General features: G+C 46.4%; 1 protein-coding gene and 1 long non-coding RNA gene across 9 annotated transcripts in view; one reads left to right on the forward strand and one right to left on the reverse strand.

Annotated features, from left to right (window-relative positions):
- LOC725189 (protein bric-a-brac 2) overlaps window positions 1-21,071 on the reverse strand; it is a 220,487-nt gene that overhangs the window by 131,974 nt on the left and 67,442 nt on the right. The gene's annotated exons all lie outside the window — the stretch shown is intronic.
- On the forward strand, window positions 78-5,644 carry LOC113219409. The gene is made up of 2 exons (XR_003306540.1): window positions 78-173; window positions 245-5,644. It is a non-coding gene; the product is annotated as an uncharacterized LOC113219409 (long non-coding RNA).

The raw sequence follows: 21,071 nt of genomic DNA on the forward strand, positions 1-21,071 counted from the left end.
TCGCGAAATGGAACGAGTCTCGGAGCGGAGGGAAGAGGCGGAGGAGGGAGAGGAGGAGGATCGACTAGGAAGCGAAAGGAGAGAGAGAGAGAGAGAAGGAAGAAGGAAGACGGGGAACGGAGACAGAGACACAAAGACGCAGAAGCTTGCTCGACCGAAAAGTTTGCCTAACGGTAAAGCGATGAGTTAACATTAATATATTCCGTCGGAAAGTTTTTATAATATTCCCGGGCATTGTCTGCAGTGGAACAATAAAACCGCTGTTCCCGTTTACGACGGACGATTTTTCAACGAGTCGGAGAAACGAAGCGAGGCGAGGCGAGCCGAGACGAGCCGAGCCGAGACGAGACGAGACGAGACGAGACGAGGTAAGAGGAGGCATAGGAGCCAAGGCGAGGCGACGCGACGCGACGCGACGCGCCGCGCCACGGCAAGACGGAGGGAATCGTGGAGAGGAGAGTGGAATGGTTATTATATTTATATATATATATATTTCTGGTCTGGCGGAGAAGGAACGGATAATGTACGAATTAAAAGAGGAAGAAGTAGAGGGAAAAATTGGACGATCGGCGAAGATTGAGTTTCGAAAGGAATTTTCATCTCGGAAAGAATCGAGATTTCATTCGATGGAGTCGAAGCGTGGATAGAGGCGCGGCGGTAGCGGCTATGCCCGCCAGCAGAAAGAATTAAAAGTAAACACGCAGGCTCACGCGTTCCTCCGGGTTAGAGCAATTACGAGCCACGCCAGCTGCCGCGGAGTTTAAATTATAGAAATTACAAAACGCCCTCGCCCCTCCCTCCTCCTTCTTCTTCACCGCCGCCCCCTCTCTCGCTCTATCCTCTTTCGAAACCTTCGTCTCCCCGTAGACCAACATTTCCCCTTTCCTCCTCCTCTCTCTCTCTCTCCATAAACCGGCAGTGTTTCGTTACTCGCGTATCTTTTTCCGAGAAACCTTCCTCCTTCTTTCACAAAAATGCGTACAAATGTATACATAAAATGTTACACTGTCGAGGCACGCAAGGATTTTTTCACGCGACGATACACGATTAATTGGACGTTCGAGACGTATCAAGAGATAGGAAAGAGATCGAACGAACGTAACGCGCTCCGAGGGGTTGGAAGAAGAAGCCAGAAGGGGGAGGATAAAAGAGGCCCGGTGGAGACAGGTGGAGGAACACGCCTCAAAGGAATATCCGTGGAAGATGGGAGGCGAGTGCGGCAGGCGCAGCAGGTTAAGTCAGGTTGCAGGTAACGCAACGAAATAACGCCGGTGGAATTCCTCGAGGCTGCCGCGCGGCTAATGCCATCGGCCCTCTTTGTCTCGCAGTGCCATCATTTTTCTCCGGTAATATATTTTATTGCTATCTCGGTCTCGCTCGCACCCGCGCCGCCGACGACCGCACCTCCTCCTCCTTCTCCTCCCGCTCCTCTCTCCTCCACCCCCGCTGGCATACCACCACTACATCTCCAACATCGCCTCCGCGCTTTTGCGACCACCGGCTTCTTCTCCTCCTTCACCTGTCTCTCCCCCGCCCCGCGACTCGCATCCACAAACACCTTCGCTCGAAACTCTCCACCACTACGCAACGCGATTCCAAATACTCCCCTCCCTTCCCCGCGGCCTTTATTATACCTTTCCGTCCCTTTTCTTCTCCCTCCGTGTCCGTCCATCTATCCGTCTCCCTCCCCCCCGTACAATTTTCTACTCCGTCCTGCTCGTTCCGCGGCTAGCGTATTCCCACCACCGATGCGATCCGTGTATATCCGTCTCCTTCGCCCGAGTCTTCCGTTTCTTTTACCCGCGCGCACGCATATAAACGTATGTACGCGTATATGTATATGTATGTATGTATGTATGTATATCGAATCTCGCCGAGTTCTCCCGTATCTTTCCCTTTCTCTTAGGTCTTCGCTCGATGTTTCGTGTCGTGTTCCACGGACGGTGGAACGAGGAGTGAGATCGTCGAGGAAGAGAGCGAGAGAGGGAGAGAGGGGGGGGGAGGAGGAGGAAACGGGAGAGAAGGACGAGGATAGCGGCCGCGCGGAGAGCGCGACGAGGAGACAGATATAATTGTATCTAAATTATAATATACAAATAATAACAGCCGAACCGGCAGTCCGACGCCAGGGTACAGTTGCTCGAGAAAGTTTTCTTCTTCTCTCTGCTCTGTAAACGCGGGATAAGATTCCTAATCGGAAGGAAGAGGGGAGAGGGAGAAGGATGGAGGACGGATATAGGCGAATCGATCGGGCGAGGACGAAGTGTAAACGTAACGATACTTTTATGCGATTTTTTTTCGATATATACGATTCGTATATCGAGCGGGTAAAAAAGTAGAGTCGAAAGTTGCTCGACTACGAAGCGTTGGAATTTATTAACTGATACACTGTTTAGATTGTCGAGTTTTATTTTAAGAATTAATAATATTTCTTTTCAATTGGAAAGGACATTGGATCGTGAACTCTTCGAGTCGGTTTTCTAATTTGATCGACATTATTTTTCTCCGATTGTTTCCCAAGTAATTAAACCTCGCGTACAACGTACAACGCTTTTGTAACGCGATTATATTCCTGCATAACCTCACTTCCGCGTTACGCGAGGCTTACCTTGGGTGCGTACGGTAGTAACGTAGTTTCGAGAATTGTCGACGTTACAGTCGAGAAACAATAAAATCCGAGTGAAATGTGGAAAGAAGGAGGGGGGGAAAAAAGAGAGGAAGGAACGCACAGTTGCAAAGCACAGAAACGAAACACCACTCGATGATTCGATTCATTCGAAAAACTAGCGAAAATGCGATTGGCTGCCGAATAGGAACGACAGGGGGCCGAGGATTGGCTGGAATTCGAACCGAGGTCGCGTGACGATGCGACGCGCGCCGCACGTGCATCTCTGTAACGTCTCTATTTCGGCGTCTCCTTACGGTATGGGGCAAAGAAACGACGTACGTTCGTTCGTTCGTGCGCGATACTCGAATTTTCGACGGAAAGGGAGCACAAAAAAGACTCGGACACGCGTTTTTCTTTGCGTTGTTATACTCGCTGTATCCTGCTGTTGCAGAAGTACCGTCTGTTACCTATTTCTCTCTCTCTCTCTCTCTCTCTTTCCTTTCCCTCATTCGTCCACTCTCGCTTCCCCTCCACCCTCCTCGTTCGTCCTTGTTCTCGTGTCTCTTCCTTGACTAGGGATCTCCTCGGCTGCCGGCAGCGCGCGTACAAAAAGGGAACACGACGAGTTCGGGGTTAAGTTTTTCTTGTCTAAGAAGGCGAGGAGATAAAGAGGGGGAGTGGGAGGAGGGAGGAGGGGAGAGCGGGAGAAAGGTGGAAGGAGCGGGGAGGGGGAAGGAGGCGAGGCAACCATCTGGAATCCAAGTCGGTGGGTAAGAAAAATAAGCTTGGTGGGAGTAATAATAAAGAAATATGTTTCTCTTCGGTCAGAGCCCCACCGCCACGTTTCGCTTCTCTCCCTTTCTTCCCTCTACCTTCCTCTCTACCTCGCAGCCGCCTCTCTCTCTCTCGCTCTCTCGCTCTCGCTATCCTCGCGAAACGGACGCGAATACTTTCGTATATTATACACGACACAATGTGTTTTAACGACGAAACCTTCGCCGTGGATAGCAATCGCTGCCGAGCGAACCGTGCGTTGTTTCGATCTCTTCTCTCTCGTCCATCCGGAGGAAGGGGGGGGGGGAGAATGGTTCGCCCGCGCGCTTCTATTAATCGGTGTGTATCATCGTTTCGCCCGCCATGCTCGACGAAACCTTTCCCTCCCCTCCACAGGCACGAGACCCGCTAAGTTTAAAAATTTTAAACCTCGAAAAGTTTGAAAATAAAACGCGGGAAAAATAATCTATCGGGCCGTTCTCACGCGATCACGATTTTTATCGCGGCGCCAATTCAACGTGTCGTTGCCGCCAAATTCTTTCTTTCGTAATATATATATATTCGATCGAGGAACAATTTTTCCGAAAGAAAAGGAGAAACGATATAATTCATAATACACGATACGATACGATCATCATGGTATATTTCGAAATCGTTAAATAATAACCTCGATTTAACAACAATTAATTATAATCGTAGAAAATTCTCCAGGATTTGCACGTAAGAATACGTAGATAAAAATGTTTGACTTTTGCGGATATTAACAGATAAAATGATACACGCACGCACGCAAGTATAATATCGATTAATACCAAAGGAATATGCATATATGTAAATTTTATTTTATATATATATATATCGTAATTATCCTATTATACGTATTATTACCTCGTAACGTGGGTGCGGTGGATTTAGAATCCGCGTAGAATATACGCGTATATCGAATAAACATTATTCACGATATATATTTATATCTTTTTCACGGAAGAAAAAACAACCTCGCTCGATTACTAATCAAAAATGAATCTCATCTCTCCTATCTTTCCCTCGAAATTCGTCCCGCTCAATTCACGACCAAGCTAAAACTTCTCCTCCAGGATGAAACTAGCCCCGAGGAACAGGTGTAGCCCGGGCAGAAAGAGGCGTGTGCTCGAGGGATGGACGGATGGATAGCCGGGTACGGGACAGTGCGTACGGCGATCGAGAAAGCGGAAACGGCGGTGTATCTTAGGGGGGAACAATGAGAGAGGAAAAGAAGGATGATGAAAGGAGAGTCGAGAGAGAGAGAGGTTGGCCGCGTTTTCTTGGAAGGAGGGGGCAATCGGAAAAAACGGAAATGGCCTGTAGTTTTCGCATAATCTGCGAGCCACGGCGAGGCCTAATGTCAGTGTTCCACGATTACCGTGGAAATCGAGAGGCGTGCCGTAGAAAGGCAGAGAGAGAGAGAGAGAGAGAGACGGCGGCGCGGGCGGAGGCGGAGACGGGGAGGAAAAGGAAGCGAGTTATATTTTATATGACAGCGTGATTGCATTTCCCAGAACAAACATCGCTCTGGCCGAGCGAGCGCGCAAGAAAACGTCGGCGTTAATCGCGGCTCTCCGTTTCTACTCCCCTCGCCCATCCGTCCCTTCTTTCACCCCCTTCTCCCTCCTTTTCCCTTCCGTTTTCTTCTTCTTCTTCTTGGTCGTGGTATACCACTTCATCGTTCTTTCCTTCTCGTAGATTTGTATTTGTTCATCGTAATTCGGTCAGAAATTTCTTTCGACGGAGAGAATTAATGCTTTAATCTTGCAATTGAATAAATTTTTGGAAGGAGAGCTCTATTATATTTTTAAAAATTCCGTTTAAATAGTTATAATAGAATCTATCCCATCGAAAATAGATTCAACTCTTGTGTATCGACTCTTTTTCTCTCTCTCTCTCTCTCTTTTTGCGATGTTGCGTCTAGCGTGACTTAAAACGTGGATATTTTATTCTGGTATATCCAATATTTCCAGTTTGTCCTGGTTTTATTTCTTCGACGAATCTTATTATGTTTAGACTGTGCGCAAGTATGTGTGTGCGTGTGCGTGTATACATATTCAGATTGGATATTGCGTTTAAGACGTGACAGCATTATCGCTCTTTCTCTTTTTATCGCAATTTATTTATTTATTTAATATTTATATTCATATTTACGATCAACCTGCCGATTAGCTTAAAATGTCATGTCGAACAACTTTCTTCTTTACGCATAATCGATATTTCGCTTAAAAAAAAAAAGAAGAAAAAAAAAAAGAAAGGAAGAAGAAAAAAAAAAGAATAAAACTTTCGAAACTTCACGAACAACACGCTTCAAGGTTTCTTCTTCCGAAGAAAAAAAGACGTGGCCATCCCTATATATTATTATTATTTACATCGAACAATTACAATTAGATGAAAAGAAAAAAAGGAAAGAACGAACGAAATAGATGAGTATCGAAAGAAATCGCGAATACAAAATTTATATCCGGCGCGAATTTCCGTATTTCCGACGAGGAATGTATATACATATATATATATATATATACACGAGGAAAGAGGATATCGCGAATAAAGCAAGAGTTGAGAAATAATTAAAAGTCTAAGCTAAAAGGTAGGAAAGAAGATAGGAGAAACAGAGAGAGAGAGAATATCGCGCGATCTCTTCCCCGCCCCTCCCCGCGAAGCTTTCTTCTTCCGCGTGCATAGAAGAAGTTGGCCCGTAAGTAATTTTCACGATTATTTCTTCTTCCCCCCTTTCTCCAGCTGTGCTTCCCTCCTCTCTACTGCGGTCCCGCATTCCTCTTTTTCATTCTCTCTCTCTCTCTCTCTCGCTCTTCCTCCCTCCTTCCCTTCCTCTCGGTAAAATTCTACGGTCAGGACTATTTGTTCGCGGACTTATCTGTATTTTATTATACCCGAAGTTTTCACGCTCTCCCTTATCTGTTCTCGTGTTTACTATACGATATTTATAGCTCCGCTCGTCTGTGCTCGGCGCCGGTTATTACTGCGCGCGCTCCGCTAGAAGAAGAGTGGGCCGTTGTACCGAAATGCCGCGGGAAGAAGAACGCGGGCAGGCAGCGAGCATTGAGAGAAAAGGAGAGAGAGAGAGAGAGAGAGGGAGGGAAGGAGAAAAAGCAAGCTACAAAGAGACAGATAAATCGTTTACTTTCTTGTTCTCTTCGTGGAAACGAGTTTCCCCCTTTTTCCTCTCCGCCGAGAAATAGGCGAAGAATAACAGAAACAAAAATAATAATACGAGGAGGGTGAGTGTTGGGGGAGGGGGCGGCTGAGGGCCGACCGTGATCGACCGGCCTCGGATGTGCAGGTGTGTCCCGCGAGACTCGCGTTTTCTTTACGCGTTTTTATACGCGTTCGTGAGAATGGAAAGAGAGAGAGAGAGAAAAAGGATATCGTTCGGGAGGAAGAAGGGAAGAGAAGGTGTTCGAGAAGGAAAGTGGAATGACTCGTTTCATGGAAATTGCTTAATCCTTCGGCCAAAGTTTCGAACGACTCCGTTGGCATTAACGTAACCTTTCTATGGTATTACGGATCGTAATTATTATCCGTAACGTAGGTATTATTATTATTCGCGAAATTAGGCCCTTTCCTGTCCCAACCTAACCTCCAATCCCTCCGTCGTCAAGGATAACAGGCAAATATCGAATAACCGATCCTAACTCCGTTTCAAAGAGACAAACCTAAAACCTAACCTCCCTTTTCTCAAAGTTTTTTCCAAATCTTTATACGTAGCTACTATAAAAAGGACGATTTCTATAATTTTATAAGAATTATCCAACTCTCCTCCGTTCATCGAGAGACAACTTGTTGGTCGAGGCGGATAATAGCGAGGAGAGGGCAGTAAATCCGGGAGCGAGAGCGGAGAGTTTCTTTGGAAAGCGTTTTCGGGTAATTAGCGTCGCTTGGTGGAATGCCGGAACGACAGCTCTCGCGAGCGCCTCGAAGCGGAGGGGAGAGGAGCGGGCGCGGGCGAGCGAGCGAGCGAGCGAGCGAACGAACGTCGAGTCGCATCGCGTCCGGGGGACGTAACACGCGGATACGTTGCCACGGCAAGCCAATAATTATTGTTTTTACCCGGCAGCAGCGGGCCGCAATTAAAAACTGTTTATTTATTCAGCTCCGGCTTTTTAGCATTCGCCCTCACCCCGGGCGAGGCTAGGGACGCGGCGGCGGCGGCCGCCTCCACCATCATCCACACGCCATCGGCCACCACGATTTTTCGGCTTGGCTCCGATGCCGTTTCCAATTTCCCCGGGAACGGTGTGTCATTTTCCAGTCCGGGCGTTGAGCCGGACGAGAAAAAATTATATACCCGATCCGTAAACGGACATTGAAAAACGTAATGACCGCCCCCGCTCTTTTACCGACCGAGTTTCACGGCTCGAGGCGAAAGGGAATCATCAAAGCCTCGAGTGTCGCGCGTCTTAAAATCGCCTCGACTCGAGAGTAGAATTTCGAGACGCGAGTGTAGCCGGCAATGGCTATGTATCCCGCGTCTATATTCGTACACACTTGTTCCCTTCTTCCCGACACTGACCTACCCTCTCTCCCCCGATATATTTCGCGCGCGACGAAGGTCGAACCCTCCCCCCCTTTTGGATTCGGCGGGTAGAGAAGCAATAGTAGTGGTAATAGTGGTAGTGGTAGTAGGATCGGGTACGCGACGCTATCTCTCGCCGAGATTTATTATTTAATCTCGCGTCACGATATTTATTATTGCACGTAACCCCGTGGGTCTATAAAAATATCGCGCGCGTTATCGTGCATGTACCGTCCGGTCAATAACAAGCTGACGATACCTTGTGCCGCGTGTCGAAATCGAGCACGCAATTTTTCCTCCTCCCCCCTCTGCTTTTTTTCGCGTACGCAAGGAGAAGAAGAGAACGGATTCCATATACGTATATACATATATACATACGCGACAAGAGTATAGGGAAGACAAAGAGGGAGAGAGAAAGAGAAAGAGAGAGAGAGAGAATGGTATGAAAGAAACACGGGTTACACGCCACGCGGTCGAAGCGCGCTTCGTTGGTCGCAACGCGAGAAGGACACGACGGTGCGTGAACGGCGAGGGGGCTGCGAGGGGGCGGCGGAGGAGGAGGAGGAGGGGGAGAAGTTAGAACAAATAAAGCGATAAAATATATAATATTACGTCGTATACCGCCGGCTGGTCGACTCGTGCATTCCAGAGTGCATTGCCCTCGCAAATACTCCCCCGGCCTTTCCGACGAGGCACACGTCACGCCGGCCTTAATACGAAATTACTGCTAAAGCGTGCCAGCGCGTACGCTTTTCGCCGCGAATTTCTTTCACGATCCTCCTTCCTTCCTTCCTTCCTTCCTTCCTTTTCTCTCGCCCGCCGATTTTCGCCTCTCTCTTTTCGTCTCCTTCTTCCGCTTCAGAATGCGTCCACGCGGTGCATTTTTGCGTCATGGAAGGTCATGGAAGCTTATTGTTTCCCTCGTCGACGATGAAATTTGTGCAGAGATCGATTGTTGTTGCGTTGAATGCACGAAGAAAGGAAGAAAGGAGTTTTGGAAGAAGTTGGTGGTGCGAGGTTTCTTTTTTTCTTTTTTTTGGCAGGAAGGGAGGGCGGGAATGAGATAAACTGTTGAATGAAACTGTTGATCGTGCGCGCGATATATTTTATCCGATACCCGTGCTCGTTTTCAACTTGAATTCGCAGGGATCACCTGGCCAGATAAGCCAGATCCATATTGGTTTGGAAAATGGTAAAGGGGGGAGGGAGGGGCATTGTTGCACGGAGATATTCGCAAAGAATTTTTTTCGGGGGGCGCCTTAATAATGAATATGATATTTTCCTTTATTTTACAATTTTAAAAAAACTATTATCGAGTGTTAACGTTCTCGTTTCTCGAATAATAATAACCGAGAATATATAAGGTTTCTCCATTTTGAAAAATGTATGTAAAAAGGAAATTTGCGATTTACATATTATTATTATTATTATTATTATTACGTACAGTATAACGATATACATATTCATATGTAGAAGAATATAGAAGAAACGGGTTACGAAATTACGAGATATAAATATATATATATATATATATATATAAATGTAGAATGAAGTTTAAATTCGATGCTGGAACAAAATGGTATAGTTTCATATTTAACGGAAAAATGCGTTATCCGACGTAAAAATGTAACATTGAATATCTTTATTTTTTTAAAACGATTTTCGACTCGGTCCGTTTAATTCGTTTATGGAGTGTTTCGGGCAAAATTAAAAAAGAAAAAAAAAAAAATAATCGCATCCTTCCTTCCCTTCCAATATCTCGAACAATTTCCTTTTACGAAAAATCCAAAACTTAACACGTAAGAAAAGAAAAAAAAATTTTATCCGACGCGATAATATTCTGCTTGTAAATTTATATAAAGATAACAATACTTCTTAAAAGGAAAAAAAAAATATACACAAAGATGCGAACAAATGCGCTTGTACAATAACGAAGAAGAAGAACGAACAACACGACACGAGACGAGTGAAATTTCGAAAGCGAAACTTTTTCGAGAGAAAAAAAAAAAAAAAAATCTCCCGAAGATGCTCACAGACGATACTCGCCCGATCAAGAGATGAACCGTATACGTATCCCCAACAACAGAGATCGCCTATCTTTCCTTCCATACTCTTACGATAAACAAAGGGGGCTCCGCGGTACCGAAAATACCGCGCCGCGTTCGAGAGAAACACGCGTGTAGTGGAAAGATGAGTTACGATCGGCGAAACCGTCTACCGTTTTGAAAGAAGGCAGCTGCCAAAGGATTTTAGGGCCAATTACGGACGTCCACTCAGGGACGGGGTCGTAAATAATTTTGCCCCGGCGAGGAGTGGTGGTGGTGGAACGGAGAGAGACAGAGAGAAAGAGGGAAGAGAGGAGGGGAAGGGCGATCTCTCCTCCGTCGTAAATACACCGGGCCAAGTATAAAAATGATCCCCGCGGTGGAGGGAATAACACACAACCGAAACCGAAACCGAAACCGAAACGAGAAAACAAACCGGAAACGAAAAATCGTCCCCCCTCTCCCTTCACGTTTATACACGTATTTTTACATATTAAAGTAAAATAAATTCCGTCCCAGTGGATTAAGCCCAGCCCGTTAACGCATTACGCGGGGATTCCCGTGTTTTTACCGCGTTTCCGGCCAGTCAACGGCCAACTTGTTCAAAGCGATATTGATTTTCATTAAAATTTTTATACATTTCATAACGGATCTTTTATTTCATGAATGCGCGCGCGCGTCTCCCCCTTCCCTCCCCTCTTCTCCCCGCCCCCGGTTCTTTTCCGGATTTTATAATTGATCGAGTAATTCCCGGGAAATTTGCATTTTAATGCCAATGAGAATTTCTGTTTACGCAGGATTTGAAAATGGCCCGTACGTAATACGCGTTAATAAAAGTGAACGAGGCCACGCGCCTCGATATCCCGACACCTACCACCACCACAACCACCACTACTACTAACGCTACGGGGGCGACCTCGATTATCTCGACAGGGGAGGGGAGAGGGTGGAAGGGAATTTTGAAGAAGAAGGAGAAATTTCGTACGATTTTTCTTCTTCTTCTAAAAACTTTGTTCGAAGAAAACTTGTTCTTCTTTTTTTTTTTAAATATAACCGTCGGTTGCGTAAACAAAATTTATAAATGGACACGCGTGTCTTTTTATTTTTTTCGCGACGTCTATCTTTTCGTCGAATAGAGAAGAGGAGGAAGAAAAATTGCGCCACGGAGAGAAGAAATACTGGAGAGAGTAAGAAGAAGAAGAGATGACGATGCTCACACGTTCCTCCTCCTTCTCGTCCTGTTTCTTCTTCTCCCGTTTGACAAACTTTATAAACGGTTAAACTTCTCGTTGACAGAGAGGCTTCGAGGTCCACGCGCCGCTTTCCTTCGGAATCACCGAGTAAGAGGAAAGGAATTCCGATTAATCCCTCCCCTCGCCTTGTCCCTCGGAGAACGCCGGCCATTGGATTGGGAAACCTTTTCTTTTTTTTTTTTCTTCTGTCGCGGTAAATCAACCTTTTTCTTCGTATAATAGGGCGCGCTCGCTTTAATATCTCCCCTCGGAGAGGAGAGAGAGAGAAAGGGAAGGAGATATTTTTCCACGAGTTATATTATATCGTACGGAGGATGCGTTCGACTCGTATTCGAATTTTTTCATCGTACGATTGTTCGATCCCTCGCGAAATCGAAGGTGGCGAAACGTAAGAAATAAATTACGGAGTTGAGAAAACGGTTACGAGGATATGGTTGGTTCGCGACGGGTTGCGCAACCCGTTTCAGCTACGAAATTAGCATTCGGGGCTAATAAATCAAAGCCGGATTGACTGGATGAAAATTAGATTTTTGTTATTAAATATCGGCGGTTAAGAGAGGCTCGTAATCTTGCAAAATAGTGAAACGATAGAATTTTGAATTCGGTGAAATTAGATTAGATAGATCCGTCGTATGAATCTCGATTCGTATCCGTAAGAAACAAAGAAGAGAAGCTTCGAATCGATATCTCTAAACTCTGGAAAACGCTTGGAAGAAGCGTTGGATGACCTCCCGCGTAACCATTTCACTCGGTTCCGCTCCGAAAAGATTCATCCGGATCGAGCAACGGATGGAGCCGTCGTTACTTTTTTTTCGGGGCTCGAAAGAATTGGTGGAATTGCGCTAAGATACGCCGAGTACAAATACAGAGTCGTGCGCGTACATGTACGTGTACATTGTGGACGCGGAGTGAAAGAGGCGAATCGCAAAGAGGGGAGAAGATGGGGGACGAGGCCAATGCGTGTGTACATAATGATCATAATGATATACAAATAAAATATTCGCGGTGGTTTCTTCTCTCGAACACACCTACTCGATGCCTTCTACGCAGTGTCCCGAAAGTAGGCGCATCAGCCTTGAACGTATACAACGAGATCCACGCAACGAGATTAACCATTTCTTACACACACACACACACAAGTTTAACGAGCAGTTTGAATGAACTCGAGGGGGCCTTTCGAAAATGGCGCGATTCGGCCAGCCTTTTCTTCCAAGATAATTAACCTTGAAATATTTTCATCCTCCCTTCTCTCTCTCTCTTTTTTCTTCTTTTATCAACGAATGTATAATAATCGGGACAGATTGAAAGGAACACGAGTAGTCATAAGTCTTCTTCTTTCTTCCAACCCTCGAAAACTACTATTTCAGATATACGACGCGGAACCACGTGGCTCGAGTGGACGCAATCTCTGGCCGAAACGATCCTCCTCTCCAAAATTTCCAAACGTTCGAAACCCGCGATACCCGTTGAACGATCGCGTATCGGCGATCGTTATCGCCGGTGAAAAATCTGTCACCCCTTAAACCGAACCAGCTATAAATCTCGCCTACCCATCCTGTTATCTATGCCTGACTGACGCACCGTTCGTCCTTGGTTAATGGCGAGTACAAGAATTTCCTTCCCTCTCTCTCTCTCTCCATTAACCAATCTCATCGTACTCTCGGCATCTTTGCAACAACAATTTCCTACACAAACGTGCAATGATACACAATTGGAGAAAAATTTCAATCCTGGCCCGAAAGTGACGGAAAACAAGAGAAGAAGGAGGGGGAGGAAGAGTGCAACGCACCCCGTAGACGACGAGGACGAAGACCGCCGCCGCCGCCGCCGACGGTGCCGCCATTGTGCACAGCGTAGAATAAATAACGCCGTGGTAAGAATGCCGCGGGAGATATTATACGGCGACTACAGTGTGGTGCAGAAGTAGGCCACCATTACAATATTTTATTACAAGGCACTAACGTACAATCTAACGTGCTCGTATGCATTCGTAATGAACGTATATGAGTCGTGTCGAACCTACTCTCTCTCTCTCTCTCTCCCTCTCCGCCCCCTCCTCCTCCTCCTCCTGCTCGCAGAGCGCGCGGTCTCTACGCACACCGAGTGTTTTATTGAAATTTATGACTACCCGGCTTTGTGTGGATACGAGCGCTCGGCCGTGTGCGTGTACGCGCGCGCATACACACGCACACACACACACGCACACGGAGCCACGGGGGCGAGCGGCGCGGGCCGTGCCAGTTCCTGCGTGCGAGCACATATGCGCTCCACACGTACCGCGCACATTTCTTTGCTTCTCCGCTTCTACATATTATACGCGCGAATAATATATTATGTATAATCTGCATGCCGTATGCGGCGGCTCTCCGTGCTAAATCCAGAAACCGTGAGCCGCACCGCCGTTCCGCGTGTCCGATCGGTCCGCCGATCTCTCTCCCTCTCTCTCTTCTTTCTATCTACTTCTCCTTTCTCAATTAGACGGTCACGTAGCTGCTCTCTCTCTCTCTATTAAGAGAGGGAGGGAGGGAATTATTTCCTCGCCTGATCGATCTTTTTCTTTGTTTCTTCAAGACGAATCGAGGTTTTTCCGCCGAGTGGATCTCTCCTCTTTTTCTCGCGTGTTTATTTTTCGCGGATTCCAAACGAACGAACGTACGAACGTTCATCCGACGGTCAATGACTTCGGAGAATACATTTGGTGGGAACGAAAGCGATTCGAATCCATCGTGCATATCCGGCCGTGTACGATAGGAATCGCGCAAATTCATCTCGGCGACTGGTCGTATAAATAAAAGTTTATTTAAAGACGGTACGCTCGTATACACGATGTAGCGTACGCAACACCGCTCTCGCGATCGCGAGACGGGGTGGAGAGAGAGAGAGAGGGAGGATAAGCGGGGAGGGGGTGGAAGGGAGGCGAGCCGAACTCGAATCCGCGCGCGTAGGTAGTCGTATAGGGCTGCGCGTGGAGGAGGAAAGAAGGAAGCGAAAGAAACGCGAAAGCTCGAGAGGACGAGGAGGAGGAGGAGGGGGAGGGTGGAGAGGGAATGCGGTGGGGGCGCAGCCATGCGGTTTTACAGTGAGCTTATAGTTTACGTTATAAATTATTATTATCGTATTTCATACGAAGAATAAGATTTATTAAAACCCTATAGATTACCGCTCGTACCAGGCAATATATTACGCGGCGTGTACCCGCGTGCACCGGTACATTCGTAACCCGAGCTTCGACGCACACGCGTGCACCCACGTACGACGCTCGTACACACGTCGTAACGAATCGTGCCTCCACGTACCCGAATCGTATGTATCCCGTATCGTTTCCACGGATCGCCGCTGTTTCTCGATTCCCCGATCCTCCTTGAGGAGGGAAGGTGGTAGCGTCTCTCTCGAGCTTTTCCCTTTTTCCTTTTTCTGATTCAAAATCCAGAAGGAGTTGGTGGAAAAATTTGGCGGGAGACTGGATGGAATTTATTTTGTATATATCACACGATTTGCAAGAAAAACACTTGATTGTCGGTGTGTGCCACCCTGACGAAGGTTTTCTCGGAACACCTTTAACGACCGCTCGTCAATTTGGCCAATTATCGATCAGCGGGTAGAAGGAGATTGGAAAAACTATAAGGAAAATCTTACTTACTCAGCTGTTTTACAATCGGCAAATTACGATGGATCTTGTTTCGCACGAGTTTCACCTCGGTACCATTCTCTATCTCGAAATTCGAGGAGGAGGAGATTTCTCCCTCGCTTTCCAAGTCTCGGCGGAAAGTTGGATACTTTTCAACGATTAACGTTTTCGAATCGGACACGGCGCGATTGGCAAGCGCGATGCAACGACAACGTTGAAAAATAGATCGATCGGCCGGAACGGAAAAAATATTACCCGATTCGATTCGAGATTTTCTCGTTTTTACGTTTTTATATATATATATATATATATATATATATATATATATACATATACATATACATATCGAGGTGGGTCCGTTGGGAGAAGCGGGTTGACAAATGCGCCGTGAGTTTCTGCCCGGCTACGCGTACAATGATTTTTCTTTCATAGAATATCACTTATTTATCGTTTCGGATGCGAACGAATGGACGGCGAATCGAGTATCGACTGCGCTTAAAGAGCGACGATACTGCTCTTCCGGGAAAAAACGACGATATACAAACAATTTTCGCGAATCGAATCGAAGGAAAACAATTGGACCACCTCTCTCTCTCTCTCTCTCTCTCGATTTCGAAATCGTTCTTTCGAGATCCTTATCCTTCTTATCCTACGGATAAGAAGTGATTGTGCGCGGTGGCGACGGGGGAATAGGGGAATACACGCACGCACGCACACGCTCGCGCTTGCCCGCCCGCCCGGAAACACGTAGGTGCACAATTTCAACGACGAACGCGCGCTCGTCGAGAGAAACATCAAAAAAACGCGCCGAGCACAAAGCGACGCGTACAGGGACGAGGAGCATCTGGTGACGAGAGACGAGAGAGAGAGAGAGAAAGGAGGACAAAGAGCAAAGCGGTAAGGGCAGTAGGATTATCGCGAAACAGAGAGCGTCGTAACGGAGAGGAAAGGTGTACAAGGAGTAGCGAAAGGAGAAGGAGAAGAAGAAGAAGGCGAAGAGGGGAAAGAAAAAAGGAAGAAGGGGAGAAAGAGAGAGAAAGGGAGGACGCGTGTGGCGGTTGATGCGTGCAAGTCCGTGGCGAGGGGGACGGAGACGGAGACGGAGAGCGGTGCGCGGGACGGAGACGGAGGCAAGGGAGGGCGAGACGGTGAGGCGGGGAAGAGGGAGGGGGCGAAAGACGGAGAAAGAGGGGACGTATGTACATTAAAATATTATTCTCAGATGAAATACCGGGTGGGGCCCGGCGGCACAGCGCGCGTATATTTTTAGACCTTATATAAATACACGAATCATAATGAACGCGCGCCTCGTTCTCCCTGTGTATGCTCGCCGTTCCTCCTCGCCCGCTCCTCCTCCCCCGCCCCCTCCTCGTCACGGCCGCGCCTTGCCTCCGCTCCGTCTCGCCGCCGCCCCACACCCGACCGCCGCTTCTATCTCGCCGCGTCTTCTTTGTACAGACTTCTTTCCCTTTCTACGGCACCGGCTTCTCTCTGTGCCGCCGCGCGCGTTTCCTCGCTTCGACGCGGCCGCTACACCGTCGACCAACACCGCACGTGTTCCAATTACTCCAAACGAACGAACCGAGCGAGCGGACGAAAAAACAGAGATCTCGTTTCCTTCCCACCGAGATCCATTCGATTCGATTTATCGCGTACGCGTTGTGGATATATATATATATATATATATATATATATATCTACGCGAAGGGCGAATATCGGCAGTCGATAACGCGTCGAATTTCGTTTCATCCAGTTTCGATATTTAGAATCGAAACGTTAACTTAACCACCTTTCGCGAGGGATCGAAAGGTGATTTCACGATCAAACACGAGAGAGAGAGAGAGAGGAAGTGACGAATTACAGAGACCGAATCGGCGACAAAGGTCGCTATCGCTTGGAATATAGAGAGAGAGAGAGAGAGAGATTGCTTCGGACCTATTCGCGCGCGGCCAGATAACGCGAGAAGAACGGAACGCGGTTGGACGGGAGTGGGACGGAGAGCGAGACGCGGGAGAAGGAAGGATGCTCGGAGGAGAAGCGAGACAGGCGGCGGATAGGCGGCATTGATATATGAGATCGGGATACGTACGTACCCTTCTATCAAGTTTATAGGTGTGGTATCGCTAAAAATTTAAATCGCGTGATTACCACGCATTTAATTGACCTCGGTTAACCAATAGACCGGTCGATTTCTATATAGTTATAACCTCTCCCTCTCCCCCTCCATCCCTTTTTTCCTCGCCATATACGCTGCTTCGATCGCGGAAATCGGATTCGATCGCGTTCCTCGCATTTTACGCGCATGCGCACAATAAAGGGGGAGCAACTCGATGTCAAATATCGATACGTAATAATATCGTTTCACTCCCGTAATATCGATTTAACTATTTGGAGAAAGAGAAGCAGAGGATCGATTTGCAACGAGAGAGAGAGAAATGGATAGACATCTATTCGATAAATAGATATAAATTGAATACTTGAGAAGAAGAATTTGTCGGTAACAATTGACGATCCCTCGTTATTCTTATTTGTCCATTCCCCGCTCCGTTGACCAATCGCGTTTCCGATACCACGCGCATGCGCGCGCGAAACGACAAAAACATCGTCGCGCAAACACCAAATACGAAATGCTCGAGTGACATTTTCTTAGACGAACGACTGTGTCTATCTATCGTCTAACGGTTTCGAAAGGAAAGAAAGACGGCGTCGTTAAAAAAGGGACACTCGTCCAAATCTCGCGCGAAGCACTCGTCCAAAATCTTTCTTCTTTCCTTTCCTTTCTTTTTTTTTTTTCTAGAAAAGACTATAATCTTAAGAACGATCTCGCTTTGATCTCGTATGCTGCACGATGCTCGCGTCCCGTCCCCGTAATGAGCATCCAGTGCGTAAGCCAAGCCGAGAGAACGCGACGAACGCGTCCTCGCGGCGTGTGTCTACTACGCCGCCTCCTTCCTTCTTCTCCCATCCAGTGTGGCGCTTTTATCAAAAAAAAAAAAAAAATCGTGACACAATGACCCTATTGTCCGCAGGGAAAGGGCTAATTATACTCGTCGCGAACCCCTCGTCGAAGCGAAAGGCGCGGGAGACCGACCGGCTTGCTTGCGGAATGGCGAAAGAAAAAGAAAAAGGAGAGAGAGAGAGAAAAAAAAGCAGCGTTAAAAGAGGTCGCCGATGACGTTCTCGGGGAAAGACGGATACTAGGCAAAGCTGAATTTCTCTCCATTAAATGACCGTTATGCCGGCAAGTTAATTACAATGAATTACGCGCGTACCGGCGCGCGCTCACGTGTGCAACCTCTCCTCTCCTCTCCTCCTCCTCCACCTCCTCCTCCTCCTCCTCCTGTGTGCACGCCCCGAGTTAGTCGTAGTTCCCCCTGTCTTCTTTCGAGCAAACTATATCTCGTTCTCCATTCGATGTACATATATATATATATATATATATATATATATATGTAGATGCAAGAGATAAAGAATCGTTTCGTCGGAAACCCGGAACTTTTCGTACGTTGAACCGATGATTCGATCGATTCGATGATTTCGGTGACCCGTCACTTTTATATAATTCTGCAAGTATAATTTCGATCGGAATGGAATTAAAATAACGGCATAGATTGGAATATAAATTCGATCACAAAGGCTCAGGCCTTTGTTCCATCCACGCAGCATGATTCCGTTTCCGGCCGATTTACTCTACTCGGCTACGATATATATATATATATATATATATATATATATATATATATATATATATATGTATATGCTGGCCGATTAATGGCCTTCGAGGCGTTCTTAAATTAAATTGCATATCGATAGGGCAGGTTCGGGATGGCCGCCAAATTCGCGTATCTGTGGTTAAACGTTGAGCCGCGTGTATATTTATATTTGTCGCTCTTCAATTCCCTTCTTCTCTCCCTTGAAAATTCTTAGAGTATACTTGATCGATTTTTATTTAATGATTGTTAGATGTGTATCCAGATTGGCCGGATGTTATCAACGTCGTTGCTATTAACTCGGCCTGCGAGATATTGCCAACATCCTCCTCCCTTTCCTCCCTCTGAGAAACTATGTGTATCGAGTTTACTTGAAAAAAGAGAAAGAAAGAAAGAAAGACATTATATAAACATCTCAAACATTCGACTACTTTAACTTTACTTCAGCTGTTATCCTTGAAACATTAGGCGACTTTTCGTTACATTTTCGAGGAAAAGTAAGTACGCGCCTCCTCTCGTTAATTCGTCACGGACGATTTAATAATAACCGAGAAGAGAAGCCAGGAGGACGATCTCGTTTCGATTCGAGACCATCCTTTGGCCGATCATTCGTGATGCCCCGAGTGGAATTTTCATCGGTGGAAAAACTGGAGGGGGGAGGAGGGAGAAGGAGAGGGGGAACGCGGCGGAGCGACATGCGCGTTTTAGCGCGCGAAACAATATTTACAAAATGATGCGACCGCAGTCATCGTGGCGCTCGCATCGCGGGTAAATACACGAAGGGGAAACGGTAAACAGAGCGAAAATTAAAATAACAAAGTCGAGGGAGGGAGGGCGAAATCGCGCGAGGCAATCGAGGAGAGGGGGGAGGGAGACGCGTCTAAATATCGTAGCACCCTTTCGACCCGATTACGAATAGGACTCTCGAAGGTGACGGATGATGATGATGATGATGGAAACAATAAGCAGCGCGAATTGGGAATTAAATATATATATATATATATATTTTTTCTTTCGATAAAATCGAACTGTTGGAGCAGTTTAAAAATCGTTCTGTTTGAATTGCGTTTAGAATTCATCGTGTTACCACTTTGTTGGATATCAAACTTGGATTGTGAAATCATTGTACACGCGCATGGCGAAAACGGTGACAAAAGAGGAATTCGCGTATTTTCGTTCCTTTTTTTGATTCGGCGCGTAGTATTTCTCTTTCTTTTTTTCCCTCCAAAAATAAAATTGAAATTGGAAGATAAATGATCCCGATTCGATATTGGAAAAAAAAAAAAAAGGTACGATAAGAAATCTGAAATGATACATATACATATAAAATAAAATAAAAGTGTTTTGAAATACGAAGAATTAAACAATCGAATTAAAAAATATTAACAAACTCATCGATAAAACCATCAGAAAAATTCACTCCATATTTACGTCTCCACTTTAAATACAACGATCTTAAATTTTAAGAAATATTCGATGTACGTGTCACAATTATACTTCACAGAAATCACCCATCGAGAAACTCGATTAAAATAGGAAAAGAAATCGTGAGACAGCATGGAAGCGCACACAAGTTGGAGGACGACGTACGTACGCGATCCGCGTGCTCGCACGACCGGCACACGACAACCGTGAACGCCTCGAACGGAATCGTTGATTTCCGCTCTGCTTAGTGATACGCGGCGTCGGAGAGAAGAACGAGAGCGGCCGCCGCTGTGAATCTCGGGTGAACAGACGATGCATCAATTTCTCGGCAAGATAAACGGAGGAGAGGATTTCGCGCTTATCGCGCTGACTCGCGCCAATTGCGCAACCGTTTCGATTATTATTAACAACAATAATAATCGTAGCAATGTGGTCTGATCTCCGAATCGTCTTATTTTTTTACTGGCCGCGCGAGAAGGGAGGGGAAGAAGGAGGGAAGAACAAATATATACATAAAACATTATCGGCTTCTATTCGTACAAAATATAACGCGACATATACATACATACATATATATATTGAGAGAAGAGAATCAACGTTGCCAGCGAAATTGTGCCATTGTGCAAACACATTTCCATCCGTTATCGCGCACTTACCTTATCGGTTTACATTTCTTTTTCCGTCCGCTTTTAAATCGTCTATCTCGCGCGTAGCTTCTTCTTTTCGAGCTAAGAAATCGTTTTTTCAAGAATCGAAAGAAAATGTTTCGATCGTGACGAAGATTCTCGTGGGAGGAGAGGATCCACGACTGCAAGATGCGCATAAGAAATGATATATATATATACACACACTTTTTCAAACGTAAACAAAGGGAAAAAGAGAGAAATATACACACACATATCGTTTGGCTAGGTTTTGCGATAAAGCCGAATTTATCTGTTCGGAATGAATAACGTTGACGGATGTGTCCGGGGCTTGTTCGCAACGCACCCCTTGCTAAGTGACCGCGCCGCCGGCATATTATTCGTTTTACCAGCGGCGTGCACATATTCCGCGTAGCGCGGCGG

Source organism: Apis mellifera, linkage group LG1 (assembly GCF_003254395.2).
Source record: "Apis mellifera strain DH4 linkage group LG1, Amel_HAv3.1, whole genome shotgun sequence".
Lineage (NCBI taxonomy): Eukaryota > Metazoa > Arthropoda > Insecta > Hymenoptera > Apidae > Apis > Apis mellifera.